This window comes from Ochotona princeps, chromosome 1, assembly GCF_030435755.1.
Source record: "Ochotona princeps isolate mOchPri1 chromosome 1, mOchPri1.hap1, whole genome shotgun sequence".
NCBI lineage: Eukaryota > Metazoa > Chordata > Mammalia > Lagomorpha > Ochotonidae > Ochotona > Ochotona princeps.
This window is the reverse complement of record NC_080832.1, coordinates 105801147-105818921: the sequence shown is the minus strand read 5'-3', so window position 1 is coordinate 105818921 and position 17775 is coordinate 105801147. Positions and strand designations below refer to the sequence as shown.

At 46.4% G+C, this 17775-nt stretch overlaps 1 protein-coding gene across 1 annotated transcript in view; it reads right to left on the bottom strand.

The window, feature by feature from the left end:
- Nucleotides 1-17146, bottom strand: part of TRERF1 (transcriptional regulating factor 1) — a 244416-nt gene extending 227270 nt beyond the window's left edge. The window contains exon 1 of the mRNA XM_058662943.1: nucleotides 17089-17146. The gene's annotated coding sequence lies outside the window, so the exon portion shown is untranslated. The remainder of the gene's footprint in view (nucleotides 1-17088) is intronic.
- Nucleotides 17147-17775: the final 629 nt, after the last annotated feature.

Sequence of the window (17775 nt, the reverse complement as noted above, 5' to 3'; positions counted from 1 at the left end):
AAAAAAAAAAAAAAAAAAAAAGCAAAATAATCAGCAAAACTCCATAACCCTGTGTTCCCTAAGATCACAAAGCTGTAAATCAAGTCTTTAACCTTTTACTGACATCAAATTGAGACTATTTCCATTCAATCATTCTCTCAGCCCAAGTGGCTTCCACTGGGATAGCAACAGTGAAATCTTACACATAGCGATGAATGCTACACACCAGGCACCGTGGGCTCTAGTCTGGGCCCCTATTTTGCAAATGGGATCAAGTCCCCCCTAACAGAGGCATCATCTAGCACTCTGTCTCCTGCCTTGTGATGACAAAACATTGAAGTTGCTGCCTTAGAAGCAGAGACGGGACCCTCTCCATACCCTGTATCTGCAATTCCTTTGGTCTTGGACTTTCCAATTTTCAGAAGTGAGTAAGAATAAATTTCTTTTTAGAAGGATAGAGTAAAAATGCATATATTCATTTGAAAGCCAGAGTTGTAGAGTAAGGAGAGACAGAGAGGGAGAGAAGCTGAGGAGAAAGATCTTCCATGAACCAATTCACTTCCCAAATGGCTGCAACAGCCAGGGCTGGGCTAGGCTGAAGCCAGAAGCCAGGAGCTTCTTACAGATCTCTCATGCAGGTGCAGGAGCCATGCTCTGCTGTTTTCCCAGGTGCATTAGCAGGGAGTTGAATCAGAAGTGAAGCATTTGGGACTCAAACCAGCATCCATATGGAATGCTGGCATTGCAGAGAGTGGCTTAACTTGTTACACCACAATGTCAGCCCGAGAGAGAGATATATGTCTGTTCTTTATAGATTAAACAAGCCCAGGCAGGTTGTTACAGCAACCCAAAATGTGCTAAAGCCTTTAATTTACATTTAGTAACTCTTAGAAGCTTGTAACAATTTAATTATTTGTGCATTTTAAAATTTTTATTTATTTTCATTTTATTTGAAACTTGGAGAGAGAGCTTCCACCTGCTATTTCATTCTCCAGGTGCCAATATTGTGAGCATTGAACTAGGCCAAAGCCAGGAGCCTGGAACTCAATCTAGATTATTACATGAGTGACAGGAACCCAAGTCCTCGAGCCATCACCTGCTGCCTCCAGGGAGAACATTAGCAGGAAGCTGGAATAGGGAGCAGGGCCAACACCTGAAAACCAGCATCCCGGTATGATTTCTTGGTGTACCAGACAGCATCTTAACTGCTGCACCAAATGCCTGCCCCTAAGTATTGTTCCCATTTTACATACAAGGAAACCAATGCAGACAGGCTAAGTAAGGGCTAAGCAAAGATACAAGCCAATGTGTAGCAGTCGGGATGCTCCCTGCCTGACTCTTCATTGGCTCACTGCATGGTGTCACAGATGGGATAAGAAAGAATCTGGATTGCAGAAATGCATGTACCCCAACAGGCAGCAATCCGCTACTGTTCCTGGATAGGCACCTGGGGTTATGCATTCCCTGATGCTCTGTACAAATCACTTTACCATGTGTGTACATTTGCATATCATTCTACGGAGGACACTCACAGTTCTCATTGGACTCACAAAGGGATCTCCAACTAAAGAGAAAAGTTAGAACAACAGGTGCAAAGGACGCAGTGACGCAGAGGGTGTAGGCCCAGAACATTCCAACACCCCTTACCCCTGCTCCATCCAGGGCCTGAGAGAGTGTAGGTACAGGAAGTTCCTTTATCCATAAAGTTGCTGGAGCATCTTCACTCTGACTGATGTCTCCAGGTAGCAGAAGCCTCTTTGTTCTGATTAGCCCAAAAGTAAACCCTGAGAAAACGAATGATCTGAAAAGATGGGTTCCTCTTCGACATGTTAATGTAGAAGGCACAGAGTAATGAGTGAGAATGGTATGAACAAAGAGAAGGAAGAGCCATGTTTGGAGAGCAGGAGGGAGGTCTGAAGTGACACTCAGGGCACACCTGTCCTCAGATGTTTTCTTCTCCACCATCTTTAAGGAGGTAGAAAACACACAGGCCAGCAGGAGCCCTACTGCATCTGACAGGCCACCTTGTCAAGGCCCAGTCCATAACCAGGAGTCCATAACCCCTTGACCCAACCAGGAGGCTGAAGTTCCTGTGTATACGCATGGCTTTACGTCCCAAACACCTGCTCCTCTGGCCTCTGGACCATGTCTCCTCCACCAACGACGGCAGAAGTTGGTAAATGACCTCGGGCTTACTGGCCCTGGATTGGACAGTTCTGACGTGTGCCTTCTGGTCTTTCAGGATTTTCCAGGGTAATTGGGCCCCAGGCCCCACAGCAGGTGTCTGCTCATGGATGTAACTTTCTAGTCCCCCACCCCTTCCCTGTGCACCTCCAAAAGAAATCCATGTCTACCTCTTTGTCTTCAGATCTGCCTTTAGAAGCACTCAAGCTAAGACAGCCCCCTTAGGGCTTGTGTGTCAGTTGGCTTGTGTGTCATAAGGCTTCTGGTAGACCTTGAGCAGTGATCATGGTCCAGTTGGAGTGGGGGTAGGGATGCCAGTGGGAGGCTATACACCTCTTATTGGATACTGCACAGTCATATCTATGCTATGATGGACTCCAGAGTGAGGGGGGGAAAATCCTGAAAGCAAATGTACACACACAGAGACTTTAAAAGAACAATCTTATATAAATAGGGCCTGTGCCAAAGGTTGTGAAGTTTGTGGCTGGCTGAAGGAGACAAACAGGAGGGAATTTCAGGCTTTGCTCTATTTGTCCTCACCCAGGTAAAGGAGCTATGGTTTGCATATTTACATAAAGTCCCTCTCACACAGCCCTGGACACAGTCACGCCATGTCCCATCTCTGCCAGTTCAATCTAAAACATCAGCGAAGTTTCATTTTCAAAACCGAACTATCATTGCCAGTCATATATTCTTCATAACGATAGTCCACTGATTTTGAACAAAAGCAATTTGAAAACCCGGGGCTGTTTGTTGTAATGGAATTTTCCTCATGTGAAAAAGTAAGCAGTGCTGTTGTGTTATTAATGGAGTTTTATCCTTTTTTCCACCGAGCTGACAGCTTTAGTATCATGTTGGTACGATTTATTCTACTAAATGGTTAGAATACTTCTGTGTCACATTTCTATCTTCGCTTTTAAGACGTTGGTATTCTTGCTGCGTTTGTCCAACGCTCAATGAGATTAGGCCGTGTTTGCTCTGTGTCAGATGGGGCTAACCCTCCTGACGGTGTGCACTCTCTGGTCTTTGTGTTGAGCCAGGCTGCAGGTACTTGAGCAAATGGATGGTTATTCTCAGCAATAAAAATGAGCAAATCATGTGAAAGCACCCATACCTCAAAAAGCAGAAAGTGACCTCTGTTTGACCTTGAGGTCTACACACTAGAGAGGAAAGTTCCCTAACAGACAAAACAAGCCATGAGCCAGAGAGAAAGAGAAGACTGCTTACTTTCTGATTGCTTTGTTTAAACCAAGCTCCTCTCTGGTTTATAATCCTTTATGGGAGCATATTAAGAGGGGGCAGTTTAAGGTCTGTTTAGATCGGAGAAGAATCATGAAGTAAACAATTAATATTTAGGAAAGGGACTCAGAACGCTCCATTTGAGGACTTTTTCTCCTCCCATTTAATGAATAATAGCCTTGGACTGTGGTCTCAGGCTGCTCATGCATTTATTTTCATTACTGTTGTCATATCATCACTGTTTATACTTCTCGCGCTATTTTGGACAATCCAAAATTAAGAGAATTCTTTGGGGTAAATATTGTGATCAGTTTTGCTGGTGGGAGCAGTATAGCGAGAACACAGGAGTGTCAATTCCAGGACCAGAGAAGCCCAATTTAGGGTGCACACTTTATTCCTGCGAAAAGGTCTTTAAACTTAGCTTCAAGTGGGCTTTATAAAAAAAAAATAATTAACATTGCTACCCATCCAGGCTAAGATTCCATTGGATTCATATCCCACCCAACATCTGGGGCCCAAGTGATGGCTGTCACAACTGCCCAAAATGGATTGGTACAGTCTAGCCCCCACTCCTCCACCCCCGAAAACCTGCTTCTGGGTTCCTACCCCCCAGCTTTTCCAATGCCTATGACTCCAACAGGCCTCCAAGGGAAATTCAAGTCCTGGTTCTTCCAAGGAGCTTCCCCAAACTGCCTTGACACCTTCTCTTTCTCCTCCACACCTCTCGGCAAACCACTGTAAGGCTCTTCCCAATATTAACTGTCTTTCCTAAGTTCTTTCCTTTTTCTTTCTATCTCTCTTCCTTCCTTTCCTTCCTTCCCTTCTTTTTGATTACTCTTCACCTTTATTATTGTTTTTATTATTTTAATAATAAAATAAAACTCTAGCCCCTTTTACTTTCTACTCCCTAGTGCGTGAGTCTCTTAAGAAAAACTAAGCTGACTGCTCTCTGTCTAGCACCTTCCAAAAACAACAGGTGACTGGTGTAAGCATCACTTGGAGATTCTCATTTCTTAAGGCAGAAACAGTAAGTCTCCATCCTCTCCCTTGCCTTTTAGCAACAGAGCCCCAGCTTCTTAGGGTGGCAATCAACTACCTAAAAATTTTGTTTTCTAGTTTCTCTTGCCAAAGAGGGTGATAAGTGAGATATCAGGAGAAATGTGTTTCTGGAAGTTACCGGGAGATTGCCTAAAAGCAGCAATTTTCAGTTTGCAGGCTGGCCCTTTCGCCCGCTCCTCCTTGCACCCTCCTGCCACATGAGGGAGAAGAAGCAGGTGCCTGGAGTGCAGAAACCCATCTTGAGCTGTGTGGTGACCCTCAGGACAGGAGTCAGTGACAAACAAAACAAGAGTCGAGAGATGGAAGAAGCCCAGCACCCATGACTTGGTAGTGCTGTTCTTCCGCCCCGGGGCGCTCTCCTCTGCACTTCCTGTCTGGATTAAGAAGAAATGGCAGGGCCCGGCAGCGTGGCCTAGAGGCTTAAGTCCTCCCCTTGAAAGCCCCGGGGATCCCATATGGGTGCCGGTTCTAATCCCGGCAGCTCCACTTCCCATCCAGCTCCCTGCTTGTGGCCTGGGAAAGCAGTTGAGGACGGCCCAATGCTTTGGGACCCTGCGCCCATGTGGGAGACCCGGAAGAGGTTCCTGGTTCCCAGCTTCGGATGGGCACAGCACCGGCCCTTGCGGCTCACTTGGGGAGTGAATCATCGGACGGAAGATCTTCCTCTCTGTCTCTCCTCCTCTCTGTACATCTGACTGTAATAAAATAAATAAATCTTTAAAAAAAAAAAAAAGAAGAAGAAATGGCTTCTGCATGATCTTTTATCACTTCACACCACCAAACTGTTTCTTTTCTCCCACAGCTCAGCATTCTAATCATTCCATCTCCCACAGTGCCTGATGCAAAATGGGAGAAATTATCAATGGTGACAGGTTAAAGCTTATAAATATTTTCCTTCTGACTCGTAACAGCCCTAATCATGCCTGATAAAAGAACTTCACATTGTGTCCGTGGATTCTAGTCTCTCATGGCAAAAGTTGTTTGTGTTTCCAACTTTGGAAAGTCTTGAAAAAGTGCCACAAGCTCTCATGTCATGGTTGACCTCCAAAGAGTTCAGAAGTTTCCTCTGCTACCCAGATCAGGAACTGAAGGGAACTACTACTGATGGTCATGGCCGCCTGCAACATCACCACAAGGGGGTTTCAGAGGCTGCCCTCCCCACGCCTCCCCACTCCCTACACTATCTGCTGGAAGAAATCTAACAGCTTTGGACTCTAATATTCCCCATTTTTTTAAAGATTATTTATTTATTATTGCAAATAGACACACAGAGAGCAAGATCCTCCTTCCCATGATTCACTCCTCAAGTGACCGCAACGGCCGATGCTGTGCCGATCTGAAGCCAGGAGCCAGGAACTTCCTTCAGGTCTCCCACACCGGTGCAGGGTCCCAAGAATTTGGACCGTCCTCGACTGCTTTCCCAGGCCACAAGCAGGGAGCTGGATGGGAAGTGGGGCTGCCAGGATTAGAACTGATGCCCATATGGGATCCAGGCGCTTTTAAGGCAAGAACTTTAGCCCTTAAACCACCACGCCGGGCCCTGTGACAGCCATTCTTAAATATTCTTCAAGGTCCTTCCACAAAGAAACATTTTGGAGTCAGGATGCAGGGTTAACGCTCTATTATTGCTTAGAACACTGATGACCATCAGTCTTAAATAAAATTTATTTAAAAGGAAGGTTTTCTCCATGCCTTTGTCTTGAATACAATAATTCTATAGGAATAAATGGAAGAATAGTTCTGTTCCCAAACCATGTAGACTACATGGTAAATCATAAGCTTTGTCATTTTCAAGAAAAAGAAGCTTAACCTCAAGTTTGCGTTATTTTTTCTTTCTATTTACTATCTGTAGGCTCTGTGTAAAACTTTTGTGCCTTGAGGGAAAGCAAAAAGCAACAAGCAAACAAAAAAAAGAACCTTCCGTTTTACTGTGCTTTTAAAATTCAAATATATAAAAACTCAGAACTAGAGAAAGGCCAAAAAATATGGGATACAGATTTTTTTTTTTTTTTTTAGATAGATGACCTGCAAACTATTCAGGACAGATTTCAGGTCTCCAGGAATCAGGAAGCCCACCACTTTCCCAGATGGTCTTGTCCAGCATTTTTCAAGTTTTATTTCATCTTTTGAAGCCATCTCCATATCCAGTTCCACACTAGCCTAGTTTAGATGGCGGTGGGGTGGGTAACTGGCACAAGGTGGTTATGACATCCACCTGGGATGGTCACATCTCACATCAGAGTCCCTGAGTTCAAGTCTCAGCTCTGCAGGCAATCCGATCCCAACGTCCCGCTGTACTCTGGGAGGCAGCAAGTGATGGCCCAAGGAGTTGGTCTCTGATACACATATGAGAGACCCAGATGGATTTCTGGCTCTCAGTTTCGGCCTCTTCCAATCTCTGGCCACAAGGTCATTTGATGAACGAGTCAGAGGATGAGATCTCTCTCTCTCTCTCTCTCTTTCTCTGAGCATTTGAAATACATAAAAATTTTTAAAAATTTAAAAATCTAGACATTGTGGACCCAGCACCGTAGCCTGGCAGCTCAAGTCCTTGCCTTGCATGTGTCAGACCATCTTCAATGCTTTTCCATTCCTCAAGGAGGGAGCTGGATAGAAAGTGGAGCAGCTGGGATACAACAGTACCCACATGGGATCCCAGTGCTTCCGATGGGAGGATTAACTAATTAAGCCATTGCACTGGGCCCCTGGAGTTTTACTTAATGATATTTTTAGAAATAGCTTAGTTATTTATTTGAATGGTAGAAACAAAGAGAAAGAGATCATCCAACAGCTGGTTTAATCACCAAATATACCCGGGCTGGACGATGCCAAAACCAGGTGCTTAGAACTCCATCTGAGCCCTCATGTGGGTGGTAGGAGCCCAGCGACGTGGGCCATGATTTGCTGCATCCTGAGATGTACATTAGCAGAAAGCTGTACCAGAAGCAGGATAACCAGAACTTGAACCAGGAACTCCAATGTATGTGTGTGTGTGTGTGTTTTAAGATTTATTTATTTTTATTGGAAAGTCAGATTAGAGTGCTATGCCACAGTGCCTGCCCCATTTGGAAAGTCAGATTTACAGAGAGAAGGATCTTCTATCTGCTGGTTCATGCCCCAAGTGGCCGCAAAGGCTGGAGCGGAGCCAATCCAGAGCCAGGAGCCAGAAACTTCCTCCGGGTCTCCCATGCGGGTGCAGGGTGCCAAGGCTTTGCGCCATTCTCTACTGTTTTCCTAGGCCACAAGCAGGGAGCTGGATGGGAAGTGGAAGAACCAGGACACAAATTGGTGCCCATATGGGATCCTGGCGAGTGCAAGGTGAGGACTTTAGCCACTAGGCTGCCGCGCCGAGTCTACTACAAACTGTTTCACCTAAGTGTTATAATATCATACTTTCATTCGCTAAGTTGATTTTTTTCACTTACCAATATGTCCTGGAAGTTTTTCTAAATCAGAATAACATATCTACCCTTAGTTACCCTTCATTTAACTATTACCAAGTTCTTGGCATGACTGCATCACATGGTTGTTCATTTTGAAATCCAGCTGTGTTTTTTTTTTCATAACACTCATTTTGTGACCTTTTAAAATATCCTTTATATGTATGAATTTCAAAAAATTGTATCTAGGGCCCGGCGCCGTGGCCTAGCAGCTTAAGTCCTCGCCTTGAAAGCCCCGGGATCCCATATGGGTGCCGGTTCTAATCCCAGCAGCCCCACTTCCCATCCAGCTCCCTGCTTGTGGCCTGGGAAAGCAGTTGAGGATGGCCCAATGCTTTGGGACCCTGCACCCGCGTGGGAGACCCGGAAGAGGTTCCTGGTTCCCAGCTTCGGATCGGCGTGCACCGGCCGTTGCGGTCACTTGGGGAGTGAATCATCGGAAGGAAGATCTTCCTCTCTGTCTCTTCTCCTCCCTGTATATCTGACTTTGTAATAAAATACATAAATATTTTTAAAAAATTGTATCTAAACATAAAAGTCTCTTTTAAGTCCATTTTCTACAAGTGTTTGGATGTGAATATTTTATTCTCGCCTTCTGCTTTATCTTTCACTTTGGCTTTGATATGATTTAGATGGATAACATGATCATTTTTAAGTAAGTAATTAAGCTTATCATTTTTTTCCTGTAAGCCTTTTTATGTCAGTATGTCTTATTTTAGAAAATACTTCCTTACTCCCTAGGTCAATTACATTTGCCTGTAGTTTCCTATATGGTTGTGATACGTGTGTGTGTGTTTGCTTTAGTAGCTCTTTCCTTTTCAGTGGTTGCAAATATTTTTCCCTATTCTCATGAATGATTTTACAGCTTTGAGATTCAGTAGAGTTTCCTTTCACTCATCTGGAACTTAATTTTGGAAATTGAATATGGTAGTGATTTAGTTTTGTTTTCTTTGATAGTAAAGTATTTAATTAAAAATTTATTATACTTAATAGTTAAATGATAAAATAATATTAACTGGGGCCTGGTACAGTGGCCTAGAGGCTAAAGCCCTTGCCTTGAACACACAGGTTCTCATATGGGGGCCAGTTCTAATCCCGGCAGCCCCACTTCCCATCCAGCTCCCTGCTTGTGGCCTTATTTTTAAAAATAATATTAACTGAATTTATGGTAAATACCATTTATTATTATTTTTTTAAGATTTATTTATTTTATTACAAAGTCAGATATACAGAGAGGAAGATCTTCTGTCCAATGATTCACTCCCCATGTGATTGCAATGGCCGGTGCTGCGCTGATCTGAAGCCACATACCAGGAGCCTCCTCCAGGTCTCCCACATGGGTGCAGGGTCCCAGGGCTTTGGGCCATCCTCAACTGCTTTCCCAGGCCACAAGCAGGGAGCTGGATGGGAAGTGGAGCTGCCGGGATTAGAACCGGCACCCATATGGGATCCCGGGGCTTTCAAGGCGAGGACTTTAGCCGCTAGGCCACGCCGCCGGGCCCCATTTATTATTTTTTAATTTTATTTTGATAATCTTTACATAGTGGATTAGGACACAAAGAGTCAAGGGTTACAGGAAAGTGGGTAAGACCATTGTTTCCACATTATTATTACTATTTTTTCTAGATCTAGTGTGAAGGGAGAATAAAGGGAGAAGCCCCACCCAGCCTCCCACCCATCCCAGGTTCTTGATGTGAAGCATGCTTCAAGGGTCCCGTTCAAGTGGTTTTGATAGTCCAACAGTTCTGATTTGCTTCCAATCTCACCATTCCAAACATGATGAAATCTCTCCAGAATCCACTGACTGACACAGTGTACCCCAGAATCTCCGTTAGTCCAGATTTTCACTACCAACACATGGCTGGGGAAGATATTGATTTGTTTTGTCTTCCGTCCTGTTGTGGTACCAAGTGTCCCCTGAAGGTTCCAATAGACCGCTATATCCTCCATGTGCACCTAGATTTGCTATCCACTGCTCCATCTGAGCCTCTGAAATGGCTCGGCTTTGACACCTGCATTCCATGGTCAGACCACGAAATCTGCCCTTCATGGTTGGGGTTCTGAGATCAGCAGTTCAATTGGAGGCATCCTCAAAGAAACTTCGTCTGAGATAATCCCAGGCCTGATTCCTGTGTGTGCATGTCAGTACAGGGTCTGACAGAGTATGTCGCCTCAGTCAGCTTATGCACATGTTGATAGTTGCAATTGTTGGGTCAGTTCTGTTTCCAGCCCTATCTTCCATACGAATCAATGGGTGTTGCAGTCAAGCCTGATTCTACCCACCACACACTTGGCCCTTAAGTAAACCAGTGGGAGCTGCAGCCTAGTCAGGGCGATTCTCAATAACCCCACCAGGCCCACCCGCTTCCCTGGTTCCTGCGCTTGTCAGTATGTACAGCAGATTAGTCCAGTCTGTTCCACATCCCATTCAGCTCTCTTACATGTCAATGGGCATTGAAGCCTAGTTCAACCCAACCAGCCCCACTATCCAGTCCACACACATGCTGGTGGGTGCTACTCTCTATCTAGCCATGCCTGCCCCTGTCCTGGTTTTCATGCTCTTCTGTGGGAGTGGTAACTCAAGAGGGAGGTGCCCACTATTTCCCTCCTAGGCCCATTCCCAGATCATGCACTCTCCAGGTGGTTCTGTAGTTTAACTTGACAGAATTAGCCCCCAGTGCCAGCATTTGCCAGCTGATGCTGCAGTAAGCCCAACCAACTCTCACCCACTCTGATGTATGCTTGCACCAGTAGGAGTCGTCAATCCAGCCTGGCTTTTCCCTGATCTAGCTCACATGAGGCCCACAGGTGCTATAACCCTGCCTGGTCTGGTCTACCCTCATCCCAACTCACACTCTCCAGGGGGAGTGGCTGTCCAGCAGGGGAGCCCTCCACATTCCCCCTACCAGCTTTGCCCCCCACCCCCGGGTTTTGTGTGTGCTGGTTGGGCGCGATGGCCCAGTCTGACATGGCCTGCCTCACCTCAGCTTTTGCCAGCGGGTGCTGTAGCCCAGCCTTGCCTGGCCCACACCTAATTCCAGCTCAGGTTGCTGGGGGGCTGAAGCCTAGCCCAGCCCAGCCGGCACCCCATCCAAGCCATAATGTGTACTGGTGTCTCTTGCAGCTGGACTTGGTCTGACCCACACTCCATTCTGGTGCTCAGACTCACCAGCAGGTGATGTGAACTGGCCCTGCCTGGTTCGCCCCCGACCTGCACCAAATGTATGCTGCTGGGTACCATTCCCTGGCCTGGTCTGGGAAGTTCCCTATCGTGGTTCTTACACTCACCTGCATGAACTTCCTCCTGACAGAGAAGTTTCCCAGGCTCCTCCATCAGAATCATTCCCAATGCCAGATCTCATGCACACGGGTGGGTCCATGGTCCAGCCCTACTCAGTCCTCCTCCTGATCTAGCAGGAACAATGTCCTTTCCTGACCAGCCTTCAACCCATTCTGGTCATTATTGTTGGGTATTACGACCCAGTCTGGCCCGGTCCACATGCAGACACAGCTCATAACCGGCTCTTCAGGGGCAAAAGTCTAGCCTAGCCCGTCCTACACCTTCCCTGGGCCTCATGAGCACCAGTGGGTGCTGGGGTCCAGCCCAGTCCTGCACACCCAGCCCCAGCCCACACTTGTGCCAAGGTATGCTGCAGCCTCATCTAGACCAGAACACAGCTCCCATTTCAGTGCCGTGCTTACCAGTGGGAACCACAACCCAGTCTAAGGGCATCCCCTTAGCTCCCAACTAGGTACACACCCAGCTATAGATCTTGCACGTGGCAGTGGTCGCTCCGACCCAGCTTGGCCTAGTCCCTCACCTGTCATGACAGCGTTTGGATGCTGTAGCCTGTCCTGACCAAACATAAACCAAGTCCCACCACTCACTGGCAGGTGCTGGAGCATGGCCCTGCTCCATCTGCTTGCCTACCAGTTTCATGCAATCTGATATGTGTGGCAGCCTAGCTGAACTTGACCTGTGCTCCAGCAAGGTTTCTGCTTTTACCGGTGGCATAAAGTTGGCTCGGCCTTGCCCGGTCACCCCTCTCCATAGCCAACCCACACATTAGCTAACAGTTAGAGTTGCCCTGCTCAGGCCACCCAACACCCCGGCCTAAAACACATGCTCACCAGCGGGAGCTGTCACCCCCCAATAGGTTCTCCAAGTTCCCAGGTTCTCACATTCGGTCCACTTCCCAACTCAGAGGTCACATGCTCCAGCAGGTGCTAGGTCCTTGCCCGGCATAGCCTGTCACTCCATTTTAGCCTTTGTATGAACTGGAGAGTATTGCGGCCGGGCCTGCCTCACATCCTATGGTAGTATGCTCATGCGGCTGCTCCAACCTGGACTTGCCCATGCTGACACCAGCCCTAGCATCCATGAGTGTTGGTGGGTTCCCTAGTTGATTCTAGCTCAGCCCATCACCACCCCAACTCTTAAGCTAACCAACAGGACTTGTATTTCCACAGGGTTGGGCCCATTTATCCCTCACAGAATGTACCCCCGGATGTTCTCGCACGTGCTGGTTGGTGTCATAACCCTTCCTAATGTGACTCACCCCTGTTCTGACATTCAGTCAGGTACTGGGATCTGACCCTGCCAGACAGGCCTCAGTCATAGCTTTCGTGTGGACTGGTGTGTGGTGGTCAGCGATGCTCTCTAACAGCCCATCTCAGGACTCCCACGTGGGCTGATGAATCAGCCTGACCCAAACAGATCCTACCGATTCTCCCCTCTAAACGGTCAGGTCTCAGTCCCAGTGCTTACCAGCAAGTTTGGTGACCCCGTCATTGGGAGTCACACAGGATTCATCTCTCACCTACAATCACATTGGCCTTATCCACTGATGTCTTTAGGCAGCAATTACATACCCAAAAAACCCTAGAGCTTGTCGCCGAACAGCCAGCAGGCAGCGTCTAGCACCCAAGGGCGCACTGGCCGCCCAACAGCCAGGACCTGCTCACCGCGTGGCACCAGTATCCATGGGCCAAGTCCCATGCATTGGGCCTGACCTGGCTCAGGTACCCTCCGCAAACTGCCACGCTGCAGAGGGCTGCTGTCACCGGAGCCACCAAAGTTGAACTCTAATACCATTTATTCTAATACTATTAAATTTTTCTATTATAGTAGCTAGGAATAGTTCTCATATGTAGACAGATCTGTTTCTACAGTTCTGCTATCCTTATTAATCTGTCTATTTCTATGTCAAAACCATGCAGTTTTAATTGCTTTAGCTTTATAAAATATTTTTACATTTGACAAGGCAAGTTCTGATATCTTTTTTTAGTGATATAGTATCCTAAATATCAGTCCTGCTGCAAAACAGGTAAAAATACTACATAATACTGATTTATTAAAAATATTTTGGGCCTGGTATTGTGGCACAACAGATTATGTTACCCATATGAGTGCAGGTTCAAGCTCTAGATACTCTGCGGAGTTCTTGACTCCTCACCCAGCTCAGCTCCAGCTGCTACATCAATGGGGAAGTGAACCAGGGGATGGAAGAGCTCCTCCCTTTGTATCTCTGCCTTTCAAACAAACAAATCTTTTAAAAAGTGGTATTTTCTCAAATGAGTTGGTACCAAAGTAAAAAAAAAAAATTACATAAGACAAACAAGAAAAGGAGAAATCAAGTTGGAATTAGAGGCAGTTTCTGGTACATCTTTTGCTGCCTTAGGCTTCCATTTTTCACACTCTCATGAGCGTGAAGGTCTTTCCAAGATGAAGGACCTAAGTAGGAACCCAACCCAGAACCAAAACACCAAAGAGAAAAATGCAGCCCACAGAACAGCATAGTAAGCAAACTTGCTACTCCACTGTGGTGGGTAGAAGATCAAATAAAAATATCTCCTGAAAATGCAAAACCATAAGCTAACCTGCACATCGGCTTGTCACCTGAATTCACATATCCTATAAACCACTGCCCATATGGGATGGTGGCATGTGCAGGTGGAGGATTATCCAGTTGAGCCATTGCACTAGCCATTGTTGGTTCACTCTACCAAATAGCTACAATGGCTGGGACTAGACTAGGCCAAAGCTAGGAGTCTGGAATAATTCTGTGTGAGTCTCCAAAGTGGGTGCAGGGGCTAAAACATTTGAATCATTTGCTGCTGCTTTCCCAAGCACATTAGCATGGAGCTGGACTGGAAGTGGATCAGCCAGACTTCAATCAGTGCTCATATAGGATGCCAGCATCTCACTCAGTGGCTTAACTGTCTCTCCCACAGGACCAACCTCTGCATTTCAAATGATGGCTTATATTTAAAAGAATCAACTAAAAAAATCAGTGTAAGTAATAAAAAGTAATTAAATTAGGGATAAAATAAAAATATGCAATGACTCATTTTGTTATATAGAGTTCAAATTTGTTCAATTTTAAACAAGAAGACCACATCTGTCAGAAAAAGCAACAACAAAGAAACTACTTAATGAGAAACTTTAACAAGAAACATACAACATTTTTATGAAGGAAGTTTCAAAACACCATTGTGAGGTACCAAAGTTGGACTGAAAGAATAGAGAAACTTTGGGCCTGGCGGCGTGGCCTAGCGGCTAAAGTCCTCGCCTTGAACGCCGTGGGATCCCATATGGGCGCCGGTTCTAATCCCGGCAGCTCCACTTCCCATCCAGCTCCCTGGGAAAGCAGTCGAGGAAGGCCCAATGCATTGGGACACTGCACCCGCGTGGGAGACCTGGAAGAGGTTCCAGGTTCCTGGCTTCGGATCGGCGCGCATTGGCCCGTTGCGGCTCACTTGGGGAGTGAATCATCGGACGGAAGATCTTCCTCTCTGTCTCTCCTCCTCTGTGTATATCTGGCTGTAACAAAATGAATAAAATCTTAAAAAAAAAAAAAAAGAATAGAGAAACTTTGCCTGTTGTGTCCAAGTTAATTTATAAATGTAACTTCACCTTAGTAAAGTCAAGATCCTTTGTTCTCCAAATTGATTTTGAAAAAATTAGCAAGAATATCCAAACTGAAAATGTTAGAGTTAGCTTGATTAAATATTTAACCATATGTAAGGCTTCAATAGGAGTGAACATTTCCACACATAAATTACACATTGCTTTGCACCTGCATCAAGGCACTCATTGCGCATGCACCGCAGACTCTGAGTTCACGGCATGGACTTGGCTTGTACTCACTGCACACGCTGGATGCACTGCAATTACCGTTCACGCTGTGTTCAGTGTGCCCTGTGCATTCGTCCCACTCTGCCTACACTAAACACAGCACAAGCACACGGCATGCGTCACATGTACTGGGCAGTACCTCCTTTCAAAATTAAGGGAATACACTCCAGTGTAATGGAGTTCCGCCTCGTGAATCAGACCACAAGCACTTTTAAACCATGTGAACTCCACCCAGTGCACTCACAGCAGCAGCTCCGTGTTCCCTCCAGGCACTGCCTACAGGGTGCTTCCTTCTCTCACTGCAAGGACTGTGTACTGAACACACTACAAGCAGTGTAGTTGGCCTGTGCACCGAACGCTGCCCCTTCCTCACACAGTGTGCCACACTGGAGTGAAGTACGAACAGTCATTGCAGTCCAGGTTGTGAGAGTGCATGCAGCAAGAGACGTGCACACATCCTACGCAATGAGCCCGCTGCAGTGGTTACAGCCCATGCAGTAAATCTGATGCAGTGGTTATAATCCATACAGCGGGCCCAGCACAATAGCATAGTGGTCAAAGTCCTCATCTTGCACACTCTAGGATGCCATATGGTCACCGGTTCTAATCCCGGCAGCTCCACTTCCCATCCAGCTCCCTGCTTGTGGCCTGGGAAAGCAGTTGAGGATGGCCCAAAGCCTTGGGACCCTGCACCCAGGTGGGAGACCTGGAAGAGCTCCTGGTTCCTGGCTTCAGATTGGCTCAGCTCCGGCCATTGTGGCCGCTTGGGGAGTGAACCATCGGATGGAAGATCTTCCTCTCTGTCTCTCCTCCTCTTTGTATGTCTGGCTTTCCAATAAAAATAAACAAATCTTTTTAAAAAATAATCCATGCAGTGAGTGCAGTGCATGCAGTGAAAGCAGGGAAGGGTGTCAAGCACACTTCACATTGTCATTTGCAGATGGAGATGAGTCTGAGTGCGGGAAACTGTTTCTTCTGAGTGTCACCTGCCTTTCCTCACTGTCTTAGACTAGAAACTCCACACAACACAAATTAGGAAGTTGCAGACGTGTAGAATGATTGGGGTCCTCCTTTTCAGAGTTTACTGGGTTGGGTAGTGCACCCCCCAAAATGCACATGCACCAGAGTCTGATTTGGAAGTCATAGCCTAACGTACGTGATCAAGGCAGTCATAGTGAACTGGCTCTGGATCTGGCAGACCTAATGTCCTTCGAAGAAGGGAAAGAAGGAATTCGGAGGCAAACACACAGGAGAGAGGCCTTGTAAAGATAGATTAGAAGTGTCTACAAGCCAAGCAATGCCATGTGCCAGCAAGCATCAAAAGCCTGGAAAGGTATGGCTCTTCTCCAGAGCCTTGAGAAAGAACATGACCCTGCTGGCATTTTAATTCTTGACTTCAAGCTTACAAAACTACAAGAAAATGCATTTCTGTTGGGTAAACCACCCAGGAGCCTTAGGAAACCTAGGCACCAACTGACGCTATCGATTCCTCTTGGCTCATTTTGCAACTCATTTACCATCTTTCCATTCTGTAACTTGAACATTCTCAAGTCCAATGAATAAGCCTTCCCCATCTCTCCCACAGGTGCCAAGTAGACTCCCTCCTTCAGCCAAGAAAAACACATCACTACAAGGCCGACTTTGCTACTTAGCACCTGCTGTGGTTTGAATAAGACATGACCTCACACTTTGAAGTCCTAAAGTCAGGCATTAATGATGCCAAGAGGGTGAAGGTTTGAGCCAATCATGAAACTTAGGAGGCAGGCCTAACGGAGATCCTGAGTCCCTGGGCCTGTTCTCATCTTAGGGTTGGCTATAAAACGCCTGAGTCAGGTCCAGTAGCTCTCTTTGCTTCCTAGCTTACTATGTCTTTCCTCTACATACACTCTGCCATTGCCTGTTCTCTGGTGTCACCAGGTGACTGCTCTGTGAGCCTCCGAACGGGGAGACTTCCTTCACAAGTTGCTTGTCTTCTATGTCACTTGTTAGACCCATAAAAGCGAATCCAAAGTAATGTCACTGCTGCCAAAATTCAGGATGCTGTCCTACCTCTCAGGTCGGAGTGATGCACCTTGTCAAGTCTCAAGTTACTCAAGGAGAAAATGAGGCTGATAACATCAACGGCCCAGCAAGGAATCTGAGGATCAGAAAAAGATACAGTTGGTAAAGCCTGCTGCCTAACTCAGAGCTGGGATTGCATGTTTTTCTTTATGCAAACTGCCACGCAGATAAGATCAGCAATACTGGTGTACATCAAACATGATCCATGTCATCCCAATTTGGGCACAATTACTCTCGTTCTGTGATTGTATCTCAAGAAAACAACATTAACTACAGAATCTTGGTTATGCTTGAAAAATGTTCATCACAATGATCCTGGCAGCAATTCAGATAGTCAACAATGGGTGTAAATGCTTACATAAATCTGCCTTTCTGGAAAGTAAAATTAAGATAAGCTTAAGGGCCCAGCGCAGTGGCCTAGCAGCTAAAGTCCTCGCCTTGAATGCGCCAGGATCCCATATAGACACCAGTTCTAATCCAGCAGCTCCACTTCCCATCCAGCTCCCTGCTTGTGGCCTGGGAAAGCAGTCGAGGATGACCCAAAGCCTTGGGACCCTGCACCTGCGTGGGAGACCTGGAGGAAGTTCTTGGCTCCTGGCTTCAGATTGGCACAGCACTGGCCATTGCGGTCGGTCACATGGGGAGTGAATCATTGGACAGAGGATCTTTTCTCTT